General features: G+C 39.0%; 1 long non-coding RNA gene across 1 annotated transcript in view; it reads right to left on the reverse strand.

Annotated features, from left to right (window-relative positions):
• Window positions 1-981: 981 nt before the first annotated feature.
• The window catches only part of LOC309609821, a 41686-nt gene continuing 24311 nt past the window's right edge, over window positions 982-18356 (reverse strand). The window contains exon 2 of the long non-coding RNA XR_014233605.1: window positions 982-13306. This is a non-coding gene — a long non-coding RNA (uncharacterized lncRNA). The remainder of the gene's footprint in view (window positions 13307-18356) is intronic.

Below are 18356 nucleotides of genomic sequence, written 5' to 3' on the forward strand. Positions count from 1 at the left end.
ATTGCAAAAAAGCTCTCTGTTTTGTTAATTTTTCTATCCTCAGAGAGTCAAACAAGTCGTGGCACACAGCAGGTGCTTCATAGGTATTTTTTGAATGGATCCCCATTTTACAGATGGGGAGACTCGAGGCAAAGACTGACTCAGTGACTTGTCCGGAGCTCACATGAGAGTGGCAGCCTGATGTGGGAGCATTTGCTCTTTTTTTTTTTTTAAGTTTGTGTTTTTTTGTTTTTGTTTTTTAATTTATTTATTTTATTTATCTTTGGCTGTGTTGGGTCTTCGTTTCTGTGCGAGGGCTTTCTCTAGTTGTGGCAAGCGGGGGCCACTCTTCATCGCGGTGCGCGGGCCTCTCACTGTCGCGGCCTCTCTTGTTGCGGAGCACAGACTCCAGACGCGCAGGCTCAGTAACTGTGGCTCACGGGCCCAGTTGCTCCGCGGCATGTGGGATTTTCCCGGACCAAGGCTCGAACCCGTGTGCCCTGCCTTGGCAAGCAGACTCTCAACCACTGCGCCACCAGGGAAGCCCGGAGCATTTGCTCTTAAACAGGACACCACCCTGCCTCCACAGTGTAGCTTGCCTCCCATCAAGTACTCAGGGACTCAGTCTGAAGAAAGAAAAGGAATGGGAGATGGGTACAGCATGAAGGTTGAAAAAGAAAAGGGAAAAGAATGCTTTAGCGTTTGACTGTCCAAGAGAGGAATGTCCTGACCCACAAACACAACTGCCCGCCTGTGAAGCAGATGCATCCCTGTGGCGGCACCAGGTGGCAAAACGGAAAAAGAGAGATGGCTCAGTGCCCTGCCTGTGACCATTCCCCGCTCAGCCTGATTCTAAAATAGCCCATCCCTCTGCTTCCCGGTCTCCAAATGTAATGAAATACTCTCAAAATTACCCACTCCCTGCTCAGCACCTGGACATTCTCTCGGTTGTTGTGGGATTTCTTAATCCTACAAGGGCTGATTGTTACTATTCTTTATTCATTTTTCCTTTTTTTTTTTCAAAGTATATTTTATCATCATCACTGGGAAAGTGAAACTTACAAATGGACAAGCCCATAGTCACCACCAGTAAGTGGCTGAATTAGAAACAGAATCCGGGTCCCTTGGCTCAGAATTTGGTGCTTTTATTTATTTATTTTTTGGCCACGCTTCACGGCATGTGGGATCTTAGCTCCCTGACCAGGGATCGAACCTGCGACCCCTGCACTGGAAGCGTGGAGTCTTAACCACTGGACTGCCAGGGAAGTCCTACTTCTTTCTCTTTTTTCTTTTCTGTTCTCTCCTTACAGTTTAAGAAAACAAAAGCAGTCCAGTGCTAATTTTATAACATATTAATTTAAATTTAGAAATAACAGAAGTGTTAACTTGTTTACTTTTCCACTTCAGGCCACCAGAGGTGGTTTTGTATCATCAGTCCCTTTTGTCCCTAGCCCAGGGTCAGGGTCTCCATCATTTTGTCTCACATGAAACCTTATTGTATCTCTCTGGGAGTCTCTCTAGCCTGGTGGAATGATTCCAGTTCTGTAGTCAGACAAATCTAGGCTCAAATACTGAACTTACCTCTTACCTCTCACCTCTCAGTCTGATTCCTTATCTGTAAGATCAGAGCAAAAAAATTTTTTTTTCTTGCCAAGGTTTGTGATTGTTAGAGATAATACATATAAAGAACCTGGCGCAAGTAATAAAACATAACCAAACTACCAAAGGAAAGCAAGAATTTTTCTCTTTTTTCCCCCCACATTAAAGCGTAATAACATGAAATGATTATTCTGGGATTGCACATGGAATTAATTTGCACCATTTGTTTCCTGAACGTCCATGCTTCCTTCTGGAGATTGTACACACTTAAAATTTTTTTTGTTCAAGTCTCTGTTGCAAGATATTTTCTTTTAAATAAGATTTTCGTTGATACTCTACTTTCTTCTGTATCTAAGTTTTCTAAAAGCTAAGATTTTTATAAAGATAAGGTAGAATTTTTTAGTCTGAAGTTCAGTTGGATCATGTAACACTGTGCTAGTACAGCCCATTTATATTTAGACTGAAAAGCTTCACTATTGTCTTCTCTCATAATGAAGGGAAGTTACTCAAAATAACATTGTTTTGGGAGCTGTACCATTCTGATGTTTTGTGCTGACTTTAGTGTCTTCCATAAATAATATTTAATTGTTAATACTTGATACTTTTTAGGGTGCAGGGCAATAGGCACTCAAACATTCTGATGGAAGTATAAATTGAAACAATCTTCTTGAGAGCCACTTGACTTAAGAGAGTTCTTGAAAAGTCCATATCCTTGATTTCAGTAATTCCACTTATAGGAATCTATTCAAAGAAAATAATCAAGGTGTGATCAAGTATTTTTGAACAAGGACATTCATCAAAGTGTCACTTTAAAATAAAGAATAATTGTAGGGACTTCCCTGGTGGCACAGTGGTTAAGAATCCACCTGCCAATGCAGGGGACACGGGTTCGAGCCCTGGTCCGGGAAGATCCCACATGCCACGGAGCAGCTAAGCCCGTGCACCACAACTACTGAGCTCACGTGCCACTACTACTGAAGCCCATGCACCTAGAGACCATGCTCTGCAACAAGAGAAGCCACTGCAATGAGAAGCCCGCGTGCCGCAATGAAGAGTAGCTCCCACTCGCTACAACTAGAGAAAAGCCCGCATGAAGCAACGAAGACCCAACACAGACAAAATTTTTTTTAATTTTTAAAAATTAAAAAATAACTTTAGAAAAAAATAAAATAAAGAATTGTAAACATCCTAAATGCTCAATAATAGAAGAATAATTAAGATAAATAGTATATGTTCATTAAAAATCATTTGGAAGAAATGATTTAATGGCACTGGAACATTTTGGAATAGAATTGTAATTTTAAAAAAACAACAATATATAAAAATATACTTATTATATATAACAATATACCTATTATATATAAATTACATATTATATATAGATAATATATCATATATATGCTAGGGTCCCTATTTTGTAAAGAAAAAACTATACATATACTGCATAGAAAAATATAGGAAAAGGTTAACAGCATTTATACCTGAGTTGTAGGAATTTTATTTTCTTCTTTGTATTTTTCTGTATTTTGTTAATTACCTGCAATTAAAAGTTTTAAAACAGAACAAAAAATAAATTCAAGGGATTTAATTTAATCCTTAACTATAGGATGTGAAGTATCAGGCAGCAGGTGGGAGCATCTCACAGGCTCTGTCCAAGACCTGCTCACACTGCAACGGCTTCCCCTCACATCTTTCTGTGAGAAGGTAACTAGTTTCTGATATTATCGAGTCCAAGGCAAGATGAGAAAGGCAAGAGTGCCTGTGGAGTGAGTGCTGGCCTCTTCCCGGCTTCATGCCCCAGACAGAAACATTCCTTATCCTGTACACCCGATTGAACGATCTGTGTTCATATCTTCTGCTCTAGATTGAATGTTTGTGGTGCCCCCAAATTCATGTGTTGAAAACTAACCTCCAGTGTGAAGTATTAAGAGGTGGGGCCTTTGGGGAGTGATTAGGTCAAGAGGGTGGAGCCTTCATGTATGGGATTAGTGCTTTTGAAAAAGAGACTTCAGACAGCTCCCTTGCTCCTTCTGCCAGGTGAAGACACAGGGAGAAGATGGCCATCTGTGACCCAGGAAGGGGGCTCTCACTGGACACCAAACTGTCCAGCACCTTGATCTTGGACTTCCCAGCCTCTAGAACTGTGAAATAAAATGTCTGTGTTTATAAGCTACCCAGCCTATGGTATTCTTTTCTAGCAGCCCTAATGATGGACTAAGACATCTTCACTCACTCTTTCCTGATGCTTTCAATTTCCCTGAGATCTGCTAGTGTCAGGCAACTGTACTAGACATTGGAAACACGAAGGTAGGATTGTTGCTTCCCTGGAGCTCTGTGGGGAGAAACAGAGAAGAAACAGTGAAACAACATTCTAACTGCCACAAAGAGGCAGATCTGTATACCACAAGGACTCAGGACACCTTAGCCCAGCCTCTAATTACCAGGGAAGTTTTCTCCAAGGAGTTGATTTATATTCCAAAGTTACTCCAGGTGCACAGATGTCTCTAACCCCTGCAGTCCCACAACACAGTTTAAAACTTCTTTTATTTGTCCTTAGTGAATTCCGTCTCCCATTCTGCTTAGGGACTTCCAAATTTACCCCTCTTTCCTCATATAGCTCACAATCTCCTTACCCTCAGCAGTCAAACCCATCTTTCCAGAAAAACTTGCATTCTTCTTTTGTGTGCCAATCGGAATTACATTATTGCTACATTTCCATGTTTGCCTTTGCTACCAGGAAACTCAGAGTTAAAAGAGTTCAATTGCTATTTTATACCAAATTCTCTGCCTTCTAAATGATTTATGATTTTTAATAACAATGACATCATTATTTCATTATTAAGACTGAGGCCATCGTATGCCAACTACCTCTAGTTTTTTCCAAAACCACTACTTTTCTATATCTGTACTTTCCATCCTTCTTATCCTCCAGTCTCAGGGGAAGGCCTTCAAATTTATGAGTACTTTAGGTGAACCCTGAGGGAGTTTCCTGACTTCGCTTCCTAGCCTCTGTATAACCTTGCTGTGTGACTAATTTTTGTCTATAGATCAGCAAATAACTTCTCTCTGGTGGACAGACAACCATTCTCTTCCCAAGTACCCTCCCCCATCCCTATGGAAAAAGCCAGTTTTGCAGTCGTTTGTTAAATTCACTTCAATATTCTTTTACTCCGTATAAATTTGTGGTTCTCTGATTTCAAATTGGTTGTAACATTTTTATAATTTCCTCATTAAAAATATGTAATAATAATCTTTGACATGTCTTCACCTTACATCTATTTAAGAGTCTTGATTTTACCTTTTTTTGAAAATTATTCTTAACACTTAGATAAGCTTTTTTTTTAAAATAGATCTTTATTGGAGTACAATTGCTTCACAATACTGTGTTAGTTTCTGTTGCACAACAAAGCGAATCAGCCATATGCATACGCATGTCCCCATATGCCCTCCCTTTTGAGCCTCCCTCCCATCCTCCCTATCCCACCCCTCTAGGTCATCGCAAAGCACCGAGCTGATCTCCCTGTGCTATGCTGCAAAGAAGAAGTCTGTATTTTCTAGTTCCACATTCTCACTTTCTAATTACCCATTTAAATCCATCTTCTGCACCCCACACCAATATATATGTATCTTGCACATGTCAGTCCTATACTGAAACCATTCTGAAGATCATACAGAGTGAACGCTTTCCAGTCCCATCTTGCTGTAATTTGCTTCATTGAGAGTGTTAAGTCCGAGTGATATTTACTTACAGGAAAGACAAAGACTCTATCTCATGGTCTTATTTATGCAACCAAAACTGTTCCAGCCACAGATGTTCCTGACCATGGTTTCAGTATTTTATTGAATTCTTTCTTTCTTCTTTTTTTTTTAAATCCTGGAGGAGGAAGTTGGAATGAAACAGTGCAGATGTCTGTACAACCACAGCAGTCCCTGTTTCTGTGTTTATAAAAGTGCCTCATCCTGGTAGGGAGAACTGCCCCAGCTATGCAGGTATCAACTTTGAAGCTTTATACCTTTGAAAAATAATGTGGTCTTTGCCTATAATCTCTTGCAATTTTTTTAAACTCTCTTAGTTTTAATGCCCTCTTTCAGATGGAATATCCCAGATTCCATCAGTTCTCAGATTTCTTCTCTATCTATACTCACTCTTAGTGTAAGCAGATAAGGTAGGGGGTCCCTGAAGAAAGAGAATCTAGCATGGATTTCTTGACATAAGAGAAGCCACTTTTGGCCTAAACCGTTTTGTGATCTAAGCCTGGCTACAGTGCTTGCCCTTAAACAGGTCTCAATAATAATCATTTTAAGGGAATAAATGAAAAAATTACTGTTATCAGGCAAGAGAAATAACAATAGCAAAAATAAAAAATCAGTTGTAAACTCCCAGTTCTGTTTCAATGGTAAAGATTAGCCTGAAGCACTTTTTTGAGCTGTTTTGCAGAATTTAAACTCCCTCAGGGACTCAACCACCAGGTCAACTGGAACCCGAGGGATGATGATATTGAACTTTTCTGACTCTCCTGGCGTCAATGAACTAAAGCTCTGTTGACCTTTGCCCCAATTCTATGCTGAATTCTCCTCTGCTCAAGCACCTTCATGAATATGCATGTAATATTGGCTTAAAACTTCCCAAATTTTGCTGTTTAGGGAGACACTTTGGGAAGGATCCTTCTTCTTACTTGCTGCAAGTAATAAATCCTTCCTTCTACCAATCTTTGGCTTGGTTGTGTCTTTTGGCTCAACACCCGCCGAGAGGCAAACCCAGTTTTCGGGTAACATTAGGTGATTTCACCTAGTCTCAAGGCTTTATGTAGGGTCCCTTCACTGAAGACTCCTAAACTTATTTCTCCAACCTAGGCTACTCCCTTGAGCTCCAGATTTGCATATCTAACTGCCTCCTCCATATCTCGCCTTGGAAATCTAAATGGCACATCTAACTTAACATGTCCAAAACTGAGATTCTGATCTTCTCCTACCACCTTCTAAACCTATTCCTCCCACAGATGTACCCATCTTGGCAGAAGGAAACGATGCCAAAAACTCTCTGCACTGGTGCTGAATCAGATCTCAGAGACAGAGTTTTGGGTGAAGTAGAAAAGAATAGTTTTATTGCTTTTCCAGGCAAAGAGGGACACAGAGAGTTCATGCCCTCAAAACTGTGTGTCCCCACCCCAGGGGATTTGGCGAGGAGTTTTATAGCAATGGTTCAAGGGCTGGGTTGCTGATAAGGATCAGGGTGCACTCTTGTTTCTTGGCTGCCCCTCCTTTGTCTCTGCATCCCCTCCCTTCCCTGATTAGCAACTGTTTGAACCTGCCCTTTGGAACTCAGGGAAGGTCATGGAGGCTGAAGCCTATTCCCTAAAAACAAGAAACAGGGGACACAGAAAGTCGTCCATGCCCAAGAGCCCCACAGGGTCCTGCTCCGTTTCAGAAACTTCATCTTTCTCATTGCTCAGGTCAAATCTAGAGTCATCCTTCATCCCCACCCCCACCCCTTTCTCTTACACTCAGTCCATCAGCCAATCTTATTGGCTCTAATTTCAAAGTGTGTCGAGACTCCCAACCCGTCTCAACACTGCCACTGCCACCACCCTGTTTCAAGCTGCCATTGTCTCTTGCCTGGATTATGTCTTCCCAACTAAGCTCTTTACTATTGCACTTACCCCCCTACAGTCTATTCTCAACACAGCAGCCAGGACAATCTTTATAAAACACAAGTCAGATCCTGTGACTCCTTTGCTCAAAACCTTGCAATGACTGTCCATCTCTTTCAGAGTTAAAGTCAGAGCCTTTAGAGAGGCTCTCAGACCATACGTAATCTACCCCTGACCACCCAGCAGAATCTGGACCTCCTCTCCCACCTTCCACTTCCTGACCACTCCTACCTCCTTGATCGCCTTTGAATATACTAAGCACACTCTCACTTAGAGATCTTTGCACTCCTGATCTGTCTGCCTGGAGGCTCTGTGCTCACACATCTGCAGGGCTTGCTCTCTGCTTTCTTTCAGGCCTTTGTTCAAACATCATTTCTCATTGAAGCCTTCCCTGACCCCCTTATGTAAATTACAACTGCCCCCAAGCCCTACTCTCTGGCCCTCCCTCTCCTTTCCTTTGCTTTTCATTTCTCCATAGTACTTGTCAACATCACCTGACATTCCATGTATTTTACTTTATTTATTTATTGTCTATCTATCTCCCCAGGGAAAGCTATTTACAATACAAAGTTGACCATGTTTTTCTCATGGAAGGGCAGCATAACCTCATGTTAATGATTCCAGGTTCTAGAGTCAGACTGCTTAGGTTTGAGCACTGGTTCTATCACTCAGCATTCTGTGCCTCCCTTCTCTTACCTATGAAATGAGGATAGTAAAAGTACTTTTCTCACAGCTTTGTAGTAAGGACTAAATAGGACGATGCATATAAAGTGCTTAGAATAGTGCCTGGCACATGGAAAATGTACAAATGATAATTTACTGCCTTGGTTCCAGGGCATGAAGGATGGGGCAGGTATTTGGCAGTGTTTCTGTCTCATTTCCTTTTTTTTTTTTTATTCTTTTTAAGTGTCTGGTATTCACTTGGTAATTAGGGTGGATAAGTGAATATTAGCTTGAATATCTTTACCCACACTTAATACTTGGGCTCAGAGACACTACAGAACATCCAAGCAGAAACGTGGCCTCCTTTGCTCTTTGGGGCAAATGGCAGAACACAGTTAAGAGCAACTCCTGAGTTTTATACGTTTACAATCCAGGCACTAAGAGGTGAACTTAACTCTCTTAGTCTCCAGTCCATTGGCCCACTGGCCCCACACAGGCCAGGTGTCCAATCAATTATGGCAAAGACATGGAGTCATGAAGCCATAGAGGCATGGAGTCATTATGGGGCAGCTCCTACTGACATAACATGGATGAAGTGGGCAGAGACAATTTCTGAAATAAAGGGATAAGGAGAAGAGAATGCCATCCGTATCCACTGCATTGATACAATATTATGATGGAAAATGTTTGAGATTTTCCACAGTGTTTACCAAATTTCAGTCAAAATTGGGAAAGTGTACCCATAACAAATTTGTATATTGCAGCTTCTTCAAAGACACTCCATAGGTTGAGTATTCCAAGAGGTTCTAATTTCTTGAATGTTTTACCTGTCAAATCCTGCCCTTTGAGAAGGAAATATAGTTGACTAGGTGAGTTGGGTTTTTGTGTGTGTGTGTGTGTGTGTGTGTGTGTGTATGTTTGTTTTTGTGTTTGTTCCTTTCTTCTATATTTAGATTAGAAGAAAACTGCAGCTACATCCATAATTGTATGATTTGGAAGCTGATGTTTCTATATCTTTTTGCTAATTAATAAACTTTCAAAATCTGAATTTTTAGTAAATGTAAATTAAGATTTACTAATATCTTTATGAGTGCATGCACTTGGTGTCTAAGCCAGCTAGGCAAGTGGTACAAAAGCATTGTGTATGGCTGATTCATTTTGGTGTGCAATGGAAGCTAACACAACATTGTAAAGCAACCATACTCCAATAAAAATTAATAATAAGAAAAGAAAACAAAGCAGCCAAACTGCTCTCTCCCCTGATAGGAAGTTTGTAGATAATAAAATTTAAAAAATAAAAAGTTTATTTCATCTTGCTCAACATGAGCTTGTGTGTTCTTCCATAAAGACTGCCAGGCTGGGAGTTATAAGTCTTAGATCTAGTAGCTACATTTTGTGACACTAGATAAGTCCCAATTGCTCTGGCTTCAGTTTTCCTGTTTGTAAAATAAATTGATTAGAATAAATGTCTAAGGGTCCTCCTAACTTCAAAAATCTTATATTACTAATTGTGAGTCTCAGAGCAGGTGGGTAAACAATTATTTATAGGACTAACACTTACTCTAAAGGCAGGAGAGCAAAAACAGTAAAGAATCTTGAACTCCAAAATACAATCAAACTGTTAACAAAACAAAACTCAGTTCATTTGAAGTCACTTCAGTCAGGGAGAACAGTGTCTTAGCAGAATCAAGAGGGAGGAATCAGAGAAAAATTATATAGAATTTGGGAGGTCTGGGCTCAAGGGTATTATGGCAGGTATTTCAAAGTGGGGAGAGATTGAGATTGGGCAAGTTTGTGAAATAACACTTTAGGGTTAGTGGACATAGTGAGGTGAGGGTCTTGAAGTGAGTCTTGATAAATAAACCATGGTTTGATAAGGGAGACTGTTGTCTCAGATAAACTGATTTGCAGTGATTTCCTGAAGCGAACAGTGAAGTTGTTGATTGACTTGTGGTTTTATCTTCTCTGGGCAAAGTTTCCTAGAACAAATAACTAAGTCATGTTGACACAGGTGGTCTCAGTTCTTAGGCCTTCCAGCTATATCATATTGATGCAGTTGGCCACAGTTCTCATGAACTTTAAGTTGATACAGAACAAAATAGCTGGCAGCAGAGAAATGTTTGGTGTAAACTCTACTCCTGGCCTCTCTTGAGTTCCATATTCATATATTCAACTTCCTACTTGAGAATTCTTCTTGAATGTATTATATAGTTCTTGAATTCTAAATAGAACAAATAAATTCCGAAGAAAACTCCCCTTGATATTCTCCATTTCAGGAAATGGCATTACCATTTACTCGGTTATTTAAGTCGAAAACCTAAGTACCTCTCCTGTCCTCATACCACCACATAAGTCTTGTTGGTTGGAACTCCAGAATACATACCAAATTCAACAACTTGATATCTTCAATGTGAAAACTCTAGTTCAAGCCATCATTATCTCTTGCCCAGGCGCAGATTCATTACATAAAATGTCATACTGTTCTTTTCTTTTTCTGAAATATGCATGTTTATTCCCATGTCAGGGCCCTTGTACTTGTCTCTCCTGTGCAGACCACTGTTCCTCCAGATCTTTCCATAGCTCTTTCTCATTGTTGAGATCTCAACATTGACAGCCTTTATTTCCTGAATCACCCTAACTAAAGTTGGCCTCTCCCCTTCTACCTTTCTATCACATTATCATATTGTATTTATTTTACAGTAGCTAGCAATTTCTGAAACTATATTTTTGTACACTTTGTTTCCTTGTTCCCTGTCTGTCTCTACCCATTGAATATAAACTCCATCAGGGTAGAGATCCTGCCTACTAGGAACCAGGCCCTGTATCTCCACTGCCTTGAACAGAACCTGGCACATAGTAGATTCTCAAGAAATAATTTGAAATGATTCAAGAAGAAATTTTCAGCAAAAAACAGATGAGTACATGGATAGAAGTATGTATTAATGTATTAATTATTTAAAATGTAATAATCATTTAATGATAATATAGTCAAAGATGCTAATTATATAATTTCTCTACGTTAATGGCTTAACATGTTTATCTCATCACTTAAATTATGTTAATCTCCACCTTTCATCCAGTGAATCCCAATGTTAAGTAATGAAATTTGTTTCATGATAAAATTGAGTACTATCAGATTCATAATTGGTATATTTCTTGGACTACTTCTAGAAGCAGGAAAAGGAGAATGGTTAGTGATGAGAGGTTTAGGGAACATCTGAATGGTTAACTAAGTAGCTCAGAGCTAAAACCAAAATCACTAGGAAAGCTTGACTTAAAACTAAAAATCCTCCCTGATTTAATAGTATTTATGAGCTTATTTATGCAGAATCTAAATGTTGAAATAACTTTCTGGGGTTTTGCAAATATACTTAAAATGCTATTTCTTTATATCAGAATAGCAAAATTGAATTAAATAGCAAAGTTGATTGAAAATAAACTAATTTTTTTAAACCTTTTATTGTATATTGGAGTATAGTTGATTAACGATGTTGTGTTAGTTTCAGGTGTACAACAAAGTGATTCAGTTATACATGTACATGTATCTATCCCTTTTCAGATTCTTTTACCAACTAAGTTGTTACAGAATACTGAGCAGAGTTCCCTGTGCTATACAGTAGGTCCTTGTTGGTTATCCATTTGAAATATAGCAGTGTGTACATGTCAATCCCAAACTCCCTAACTATCCCTCCCCCCACACTTTATTGTTTGTGGATTTTTTGATGGTAGCCATTCTTACTGGTGTGAGGTGATATCTCATGGTAGTTTTGATTGGCATTTCTCTAATAATTAGTGATCCATCTCCCAGAGTAATGGAAATAAAAACAAAAATAAATGGGACCTAATTAAACTCAAAAGCTTTTGCACAACAAAGGAAACCATAAACGAAATGAAAGACAACTCACAGAATGGAAGAAAATATTTGCTAATGATTTGACTGACAAGGGATTAGTCTCCAAAATTTACAAACAGCTCGTGTGGCTTAATATCATCAAAACAAACAACCCAATCAAAAAATGAGCAGAAAATCTAAATAGACATTTCTCCAAAGAAGACATACAGATGGCCAAGAGGCACATGAAAAAATGTTCAACATCACTAATTATTAGAAAAGTATACTAATTTTTATATACACTCTACTCATGCAATATAAGGAAAGTTGGTTTTTCAGTTGATGATGGGGAGAGGTTTCCTTAGGCAGTACTCTGGGAAGTAACCCTTGATTATGGTCTAATATTATTAAGTTACAAAAGTCAAGAAAGCATTGTGACATAGTGTGAGGAAGCAAATGCTAGTGAAGGTTTGGGAAACAAGAATAAAGATGGGTCTGAAAGAGCTGATGGAGAATTCAGGAAACTTGTCCACTTCGTATAAATGTCAATAGATTGAGAGCATATGTTTCAAACTACAGAACCAGGCCAGAAACTCCTTAACAAATATTAATTGAGCATCTACTCTCTACCAGGCACTGAGCTGGCAATGAGAACATAAAGATTAAGGAAAAAAAAAAAAAGCTGCATTCTTTGCTCTTCAAGTTCTTATTGTTAAGTGACTATAGAGATGAAGACCTAAGCAGGGTCCAAGTCACCTAAGGCCTCATGTTCCAACCTTTGAGGTTTGAACTCTATTCTGAGAACGACGAAAAGCTGTTGAAGGATTATACAGCAAAGTGGCACAACTAGCTTTTCATTTTACAAAGAATAATTGGTCTGTCGAAATTGTAGAGGATGATTGTGGTTAGGAGGCTGCAGCAGTAAACCAAGCAAAGAGATGAAGGTGGCCAAAAGTAAGAGAGCTGTGCTAGAGATGGAGACCTATAGGTGGAAACATTCAGTACTAAGGATATGGAATTAACAGTGTTACTGATCGCCAACGGGTCGGTGACCCCTCAATGGGTCCTTTGCTCGGAGTCGAAAATGCCAATCAAAGGAAACTGTTTCAGTATATCAGGGCAGAAACTTTATTCATTGAACAAGGAATGAAGAAGAGAGAGCTCATGCTATAAAAACACTTTTTCCCCGAGGGGAGGGGAGTAAGGGAGTTTTAAGAGGTAGGAGGCAGACAAGTTATCAGGGCTCTAGGAAAGGGGCAGAGATTTCCAGGGGCAGCCGAGGGCAGCTGGGGTGTGTGCAGTCTCCCATGCATCTCTGCACACGGCAGGAACTGCGCCTACCAGAGTACAAAGATCTTTGCCTTTGGCAGAGATCTTAACATGGTAATGAAGCAAAGGTGACTTTCGACACCTCCCGGTCTCATCCTTGCAGGTGTTCCTGTGGTCAAGTCAGAGCCAGTTCAGGGTGGTTGAACACTGCATACCTCTTAAAGCACAGCTGTGGAACATCTCTGTCAGATACCATGTGCTTTTGAAACAGACACGGAGATAAATGAGGCAAGGATCCTTTAGCTCTCAGGGCCTGGGATGGGTGACAAAATGAACCAGTGAATGGTTTCATAAAAGGAAGTGCAGGGCTTCCCTGGTGGCGCAGTAGTTAAGAATCCGCCTGCCAATGCAGGGGACACGGGTTCGAGCCCTGGTCTGGGAAGATCCCACACGCCGCAGAGCACCTAAGCCCGTGCGCCACAACTACTGAGCCTGCGCTCTAGACCCCGTGAGCCACAACTATTGAGCCCGTGTGCCACAGCTACTGAAGCCCGTGCGCCCAGAGCCTGTGCTCCACAGCAAGAGAAGCCACCACAATGAGAAGCCCGCGCACCACAACGAAGAGCAGCCCCTGCTCGCTGCAACTAGAGAAAGCCCGCGTGCAGCAACGAGGACCCAATGCAGCCAAAAATAAATAAAATAAATAAATTTATAAAAAAAAAAGAAAGGAAGTGCAAAATTAGGGAAAGGGAGGAGTCAGGGTTGAAGACTGGCTAGGCAGAGAGAAAATGAAAAGCTCATCAACAGGATTTCAGCTTTTGTTTTTTTTGAAGTTTTACACACGGTAGGTTTTTGATGTGATATTTATTCCAAACGGGCATTTTAAAGAAATCTCGACTGTATTAATTTCTTCCAAAAAATTACTACTGTAAATTGTATTTGTGATTAGAAGTCAGCAAATAGTAAGAAAGGAACTTTTCTTAATTACAGTCTTCCTTATGATTCTACTTGAGATTTTGGAGTAAATTAATTAACATACTTACAGAAAGACTGGCAAAGATACCTATATTTTATGCATGTACACTAAGTAAACTCTTTGTGTGGTTTTATATTTAATTCTCAAATTTAAAAAAAATGCTCTGAACGTGAAGTCATAGGTAGTAGCAATGAGACCATGCACACTGGTTTATACAGACAAACTCCAAATTATCCATATTAGAAATGTTCTATCCATATTAGAAATCTTTTCTAATTAACATGTTCCAAAAAAGTACCCATCAATTATACAAATAATTACATTCAGTCAATTCTTTTAAATGTCAGCTATAAAAAATTTTGATAGTCTCCAAAATTAAAAAATAATGAAAGTTTGACTTTTCTTTAAAAAACAAAACAAAGGAAGGAAACAGTCTTCAATTTTATCCATAAGTATAGAAAAGTGATCATTATTATTGTGTTAAATATTTCCCAGTGGCTTTTCTATATTAAGACATAACTCAAAATAAACCTGGGGTTTAATCTATTTACATTTTTAGAATATTTTCTAAAGTTTATGAATTATTTCAATTGGTATTTTACAATGCAAGGACTTTATAAGTGTTTGCTCATTAAAAAGATTTTCTAAATAAATGTGCACTGACATAAATGTTCACTATTATTAGCATGTAGGCAATACATTGGCGCAATGGTGAGGTGAAGCTCATAAACTTGGAAATAGAGTTTCAGTTAATCATAAACTTATAAAATCTATAAGAAATGAATGCTCTTACAGATGTGCAAAATCATAAAAGACAGATTTATTGCCTAGGGAACCCTGTTTAGGGTCTAACTGATTGCATCAATATTTTCAAAAGAGAGGAATTAATAAGCAGACAAAAATATGGTGATAAAGCAAGCCAGGTCCCTCGTACTTAGTTTGTCTCAGTCCATGGAGAGTGGGAGCCTACATACAGGACTCAACTGTGGACTGACTGTGAGCAACTCCAACGTTTCCTATGGGAGAGACTTATAGAGAGTAATCCCTCCACTGTGACAAGGTAGAAACCTATCTTGAAACTCCATTTGCAAATAAGCACACTGTGTTCACTTCAATTTTACTGTTATTTAAGTTGCTTTAGGGGTTCTGAAGCAGATTGGGGGAGGCTAAAAGGCTCTGAAGCCATCTTTGGTGCTCTATTAGTCTATTGTACAGTTGCATGTCTCAGGATACCTTGGGAGCCCTGGGATTTAGAGGAATGTGCCTTGATTTCCAATACATTTATATCAGTTATTGGCATGGTACTTTCACAAAATTATTCAATCTTTCTGAACTTTGGTTTTCTTATTTGTAAATAAGTATAATAATATCTTGATCTTGGTTTGATTATTTGGATCAATATTGAATGTGTAAAAATGCCTAGGCTATAGCAAGCAATGATTAAATGCTAGCTATTATTATAATAGCTTAATGCATTAAATACTTAAGTCATTTTTTCAACGCCCCCCCCCCCAATTTCTTTACCACTGTATTAGTTTCCTATGCTGCTGTAACAAATTACCACAAATTCACTGACTTAAAACAATGTAAATTTATTATCTTATAGTTATGAAGGTCAGAAGTCCAAAATGGAGCTCACTGGGCTAAAATCAAGGTGTTGACGGAGCTGAATTCCTTCTGAAGCTCTAGGGGAAGATTGTTTTTTTCCCAGCTTCTAGATACTGTCCTTGGTTTGTGGCCTCCAGCTAACAATTACATCACTTGGACCTCTGCTTCTGTCAGTACATCTTCTTCTCTGACTGTAACACTTCTGCCTCTTTCTTATAAAGACCCTGTGATTACATTGGGCCTACTGGATAATCCCAGATAATCTTATAATCTTCCCATCGCAAGATCCTTCATTTAATCACATGTGCAAACTCCCTTCTGCCATGTAAGATAATATATTCACAGGTGTATTAGTCAGGGTTCTCCAGAGAAACAGAACCAATAGGAGATATATACCTATATATCTATCTATAGAGATAGATAGATAGATAGATAGATAGATAGGGATATATACCTTATGATAAGGAGTTGGCTCATGTGATTATGGAGGCTGGCATGTCCAAAATCTGCAGTATGGGCCAACAGGCTCAAGACTCAGGAGAGTGGATGGTGCAGATAAGTCTGAAGGCAGTCTGCTGGAGAATTTTCTCTTGCTCGGGAAGGCTAGTCTTTTTGCTCTATTCAGACCTTCAGCTGATTGGAAGAGACGCACCCACATTATGGAAGGCAATCTGTATTCATGCATGTAAATGTTAATCTCATTCAAAAACACTCTTCAATTTGACACATAAAATTAACCATCACAACAGGTTTCAGGGATTAGGATTTGGACATCTTTGTGGGGTGGCGATTATTCTGCCTACCACAAATATCTCTCTCGATATCCACATTCTGAGCTCTGTGCTAACCACTACACCTCTAAAAACAAGCCAGCCCAGTTTCTGCTTTTAAGGAACTCACATTTAGAGAAGAGGACACATAAATTGGTAAGTACAATACAATAGAGTAGGAGTAATGATACAGCTATGCACAGTATGCCATGGTGATACAGAAGAGAGGCATGCATTTCAGCTTGGGGGTGGGAGGTGCAGGTGGAGAAGGTGGGGGTAACAAAGAAATCTTTCTAAAGGGGATGATGCTTAAGTTGAACTTTTAAAAATATGTGGGAGTTAAAAAAGGGAAAAGGCACTGCAGGCAGAGGAGTTAACCTGAGCACAGAGAAATAACTATTCCTCTGATTCTCTACTCACCTAGTAGCTGTCTCATTATAACTTAACTTCACTTGAAATTTTATTTTCTATAAGGAAAGAATATGTTGGCCAGAGAAGTCAAGGACTCAGTTCTCTTGACAATAATACTTCTAAGTGTGAATGAATAAATCAGCATTCAGTTGTAAATACCTGTCTTTGTGGTGTGACGGGCACTATTGGTTACTGACTAAACAACCATCTTGCCTTTATTCCTTCCTAACAGAAATCCAGTTTTGTTCAGAGATTTGGTAGCAGTATACTCAGGTAAAGTGGGTCCCTCCTTAGTCCCAGGGGACAACTTGTGAGTGTTCTAACTCAGTGGGAATATCCATTCCTTTTTGTTGTGACTGGTTTAAGGGAGGCATGTGACACAGTTGTGGTCATTGAGAAAAAAGAGAAAAGAAAAGTTAGTTGGGGTGCTTCTAGAAAAGATTTTCCTTCTTCATAAAAAGAGAGATACATAGGAGAAGCTCTCAGCTCTTCTTTCTTGCTTGCTTTTTGACTTTGTTGTTTGAGACTGGGATGTTTGCAGCTGAGGCAGCTATTTTGTTACCATGAGGAAAACATTATGACATATCAAATATGAGAGCAAAAAGGTGAAAAGAGCCTGGAGCCTTCCTTAGTGACATCATTGAGCAGCTGGACCAAAGGTGCTGGATGGAGGCCAGAGAACACTGCATGCTGGATGCCTTTAGAAGTTATCTGCAGAATAATCAAACTGCATTATCTAGATTAACACCTTCCACGTTATTTATAAAAGGGTATTTGTCTTTTTAGCTTTTCACAGTCTAATGTGCCAGACTCCAGGAGGATATAGGGAAAAGAAAGAAAAGTCCATCCTGAGAAAAGGTTTATTTATTTCAAACATTTTCTTTCTTTGTTTTTTTATTATTTATGTATTTATTTGGTTGCGCTGGATCTTAGTTGTGGCAGGTGGGCTCCTTAGTTGCAGCACGCATGGGGGATATAGTTCCTTGGGCAGGGATGGAACCCAGGCCCCCTGCATTGGGAGCACAGAGTAATAACCACTGCGCTACCATGGAAGTCCCTATTTCAAACATTTTCTAAATCTTTTCTATAAATTACTAACCTTTGGACTTAGAAATCAAGAAAAATCACCTCACCTAACATTCTGTCTTCTTTTCTCCTCCAATTTTGGAACTTTCTTGTTCTGATCAGGTCTCAGATATTAAAGAAACTCTTTTACTTGTAGAATTTTTGTACTTGATCATTGTATTAGAAAGATTTCAACTGTGTGTAAAATTGTTGTTTTTAAAGATATACAGAGATGTTTAAATTTAGAAACAATATGGTTCAGTCTTTCTTTTGATCCTTTTTGATCACAAATTTTGATTCATATTTCTACAGAGCAAATTATATTCTCCCTGAGATTCTCTAAAAAGTGTGATGTTTATACATATACATCTTTAAAATCATGAATTTCACTGGTGTGAGTTAAAAAATTAGTTAATTCATTAGCAAATAATTAATGAACACAAGAACTAGAGAATATACTTAAAATGAGTATTCCATTCAGCACCTCTAGTGTTTTTTAAACTGTATTTTATTACCTTTAAAGTACAGTAAAT

This window comes from Balaenoptera borealis (assembly GCF_965194805.1).
Source record: "Balaenoptera borealis genome assembly, chromosome: 13".
NCBI lineage: Eukaryota > Metazoa > Chordata > Mammalia > Artiodactyla > Balaenopteridae > Balaenoptera > Balaenoptera borealis.